General features: G+C 40.9%; 1 non-coding gene across 1 annotated transcript; it reads right to left on the reverse strand.

Moving 5' to 3' along the window:
* Nucleotides 1-590: 590 nt before the first annotated feature.
* On the reverse strand, nucleotides 591-663 carry trnac-gca. The gene has a single exon. It is a non-coding gene; the product is annotated as a tRNA-Cys (tRNA).
* Nucleotides 664-4,056: the final 3,393 nt, after the last annotated feature.

Genomic DNA, 4,056 nt, shown 5'->3' on the forward strand with positions numbered 1-4,056 from the left:
TGATGAAAATTACAGGCCTCTCTCATCTTTTTAAGTGGGAGAACTTGCACAATTGGTGGCTGACTAAATACATTTTTTCCCACTGTATCATTTTCCCAGCATGTTCTATTGCAGGGTGATTTACAGAATTGTTTGTTTTAATGTGTTTTTGCATGTACTGTACATTGTTTGGTTGATTAATTTTATGCTACATAAAGATACATAAATACATTTTTACAAATCAATCTGTTAGTAGTTGGACTTATTGCACCCATTACTGAGATGGTTGTTCCAGTTTAGATCATTGAGTTGTCTCAGTGTTAAATTTGCCCTACCCTGGCAGTCATTCTGAATGCAGGTTGCGGGTGATAACAAAATTCCACTTGTGGCATATCTTAACTCTGGCTGGATTCTAATAGGAACAACACATCACTTTGCAAACCAGCACAATCTGATTTGCAGGCCTGATGTGGCCTGTAAAACAGGGGTTTCCTAACAACACTGTGTCAGGGCATAACTAGGCCCTATACATACGTAAATGTTTTGTCATTTAACAGACGCTCTTATCCAGAGCAACTTACAGTTAGTGAGTGCATTCATTTTTCATACTGCCCCCCCCGTGGGAATCGAACCCACAACCCTGGCTTTGCAAGCGTCATGCTCTACCAACTGAGCTACAGGAGGCCTACATATATACTTGCAAAGAAAAAGCCATATCTCAACAGCCCATCTTAATATTTGATGTTTATTGGCCAGTCTGATACAGTGGGGAAAAAAAGTATTTAGTCAGCCACCAATTGTGCAAGTTCTCCCACTTAAAAAGATGAGAGAGTCCTGTAATTTTCATCATAGGTACACGTCAACTATGACAGACAAAATATATATTTTTTTTCTCCAGAAACCACATTGTAGGATTTTTAATGAATTTATTAGCAAATTTTGGTGGAAAATAAGTATTTGGTCACCTACAAACAAGCACGATTTCTGGCTCTCACAGACCTGTAACTTCTTCTTTAAGAGGCTCCTCTGTCCTCCACTTGTTACCTGTATTAATGGCACCTGTTTGAATTTGTTATCAGTATAAAAGACACCTGTCCACAACCTCAAACAGTCACACTCCAAACTGCACTATGGCCAAGACCAAAGAGCTGTCAAAGGACACCAGAAACAAAATTGTAGACCTGCACCAGGCTGGGAAGACTGAATCTGCAATAGGTAAGCAGCTTGGTTTGAAGAAATCAACTGTGGGAGCAATTATTAGGAAATGGATGACATACAAGACCACTGATAATCTCCCTCGATCAGGGGCTCCACGCAAGATCTCACCCCGTGGGGTCAAAATGATCACAAGAACGGTGAGCAATAATCCCAGAACCACACGAGGGGAGCTAGTGAATGACCTGCAGAGAGCTGGGACCAAAGTAACAAAGCCTACCATCAGTAACACACTACGCCGCCAGGGACTCAAATCCTGCAGTGTCAGACATGTCCAACTCGTCGTGTTTGGAGGACAAAGAATGCTGAGTTGCATCCAAAGAACACCATACCTACTGTGAAGCATTGGAGTAGAAACATCATGCTTTGGGGCTATTTTTCTGCAAAGGGACCAGGACGACTGATCTTTGTAAAGGAAAGAATGAATGGGGCCATGTATCGTGAGATTTTGAGTGAAAACCTCCTTCCATCAGCAAGGGCATTGAAGATGAAACGTGGCTGGGTCTTTCAGCATGACAATGATCCCAAACACACCGCCCGGGCAACGAAGGAGTGGATTCGTAAGAAGCATTTCAAGGTCCTGGAGTGGCCTAGCCAGTCTCCAGATCTCAAACCCATAGAAAATCTTTGGAGGGAGTTGAAAGTCTGTGTTGCCCAGCGACAGCCCCAAAACATCACTGCTCTAGAGGAGATCTGCATGGAGGAATTGGCCAAAATACCAGCAACAGTGTGTGAAAACCTTGTGAAGACTTACAGAAAACGTTTGACCTGTGTCATTGCCAACAAAGGGTATATAACAAAGTATTGAGAAACTTTTGTTATTGACCAAATACTTATTTTCCACCATCATTTGCAAATAAATTCATTAAAAATCCTACAATGTCATTTACTGGAAAAAAAATTCTCATTTTGTCTGTCATAGTTGACGTGTACCTATGATGAAAATTACAGGCCACTCTCATCTTTTTAAGTGGGAGAACATGCACAATTGGTGGCTGACTAAATACTTTTTCCCCCAATGTATATGGCTTTGTATTTGCAACTCTGCCTAGAAGGTCAGCATAACGGAGTCGCCTCTTCACTGTTGACGTTGAGACTGGTGTTTTGCGGGTACTATTTAATGAAGCTGCCAGTTGAGAACCTGTGAGGCGTCTGTTTCTCAAACTAGACACTCTAATGTTGTTGTCATCTTGCTCAGTTGTGCACTGAGGCCCCACACTCCTCTTTCTATTCTGGTTAGAGCCAGTTTGCGCTCTTCTGTGAAGGGAGTAGTACACAGCGTTGCACGGGATCTTCAGTTTCTTGGCAATGTCTCGCATGGAATAGCCTTCATTTCTCAGAACAAGAATAGACTGATGAGTGTCAGAAGAAAGTTCTTTGTTTCTGGCCATTTTGAGCCTGTAATCGAACTCACAATTGCAGATGCTCGAGATACTCAACTGGTCTCAAGAAGGCCAGTTTTATTGTTTCTTTAATTAGCACAACCGTTTTCAGCTGTGTTAACATAATTGCAAAAGGATTTTCTAATGATCAATTAGCCTTTTAAAATGATAAACTTGGATTATCAAACACAACGTGCCATTGGAACACAGGACTGATGGTTGCTGATAATGGGCCTCTGTATGCCTATGTAGATATTACATTAAAAATCAGCCGTTTCCAGCTACAATAACCATTTACAACATTAACAATGTCTACACTGTATTTCTGATCAATTTGATGTTATTTTAATGGACAAAAAAAAAAAACATTGAAAACAAGGACATTTCTGTCTTAGGTCAGTTAGGATCACCACTTTATTTTAAGAATGTGAAATGTCAGAATAATAGTAGAGAGAATGATTGATTTATTTCAGCTTTTATTTATTTAATCACATTTCCAGTGGGTCAGAAGTTTACATACACTCAATTAGTATTTGGTAGCATTGCCTTTAAATTGTTTAACTTGGGTCAAACGTTTCGGGTAGCCTTCCACAAGCTTCCCACAATAAGTTGGGTGAATTTTGGCCCATTCCTCCTAACAGAGCTGGTGTAGCTGACTCAGGTTTGTAGGCCTCCTTGCTCGCACACGCTTTCTCAGTACTGCCCACAAATTTCCTATAGGATTGAGGTCAGGGGTTTGTGATGGCCATTCCAATACCTTGACTTTTGTTGTCCTTATGCCATTTTGCCACAACTTTGGAAGTATGCTTGGGGTCATTGTCCATTTGGAAGACCCATTTGCAACCAAGCTTTAACTTCCTGACTGATGTCTTGAGATGTTGCTTCAATATATCCACATAATTTTCCTTCCTCATGATGCCATCTATTTTGTGAAGTGCACAAGTCCCTCCTGCAGCAAAGCTCCCCCACAGCATGATGCTGCCACCCCCGTGCTTCACGGTTGGGATGGTGTTCTTCGGCTTGCAAGCAACCCCCTTTTTCCTCCAAACATAACGATGTTCATTATGGGCAAAGATTTCTATTTTTGTTTCATCAGACCAGAGGACATTTCTCCAAAAAGTATGATCTTTGTCCCCATGTGCAGTTGCAAACCGTAGTCTGGCTTTTTTATGGCGGTTTTGGAGCAGTGGCTTCTTCATTGCTGAGCGGCCTTTCAGGTTATGTCCATATAGGACTCATTTTACTGTGGACATACAGTTGAAGTCGGAAGTTTAGATACACTTAGGTTGGAGTCATTAAAACTTGTTTTTCAACCACTCCACAAATTTCTTGTTAACAAACTATAGTTTTGGCAAGTCGGTTAGGACATCTACTTTGTACATGACAAGTAATTTTTCCAACAATTGATTACAGACAGATTATTTCACTTAAAATTCAGTGTATCAAAATTCCAGTGGGTCAGAAGTTTACATACACTAAG

This window comes from Coregonus clupeaformis, chromosome 7 (genome assembly GCF_020615455.1).
Source record: "Coregonus clupeaformis isolate EN_2021a chromosome 7, ASM2061545v1, whole genome shotgun sequence".
Taxonomy (NCBI): Eukaryota; Metazoa; Chordata; class Actinopteri; order Salmoniformes; family Salmonidae; genus Coregonus; species Coregonus clupeaformis.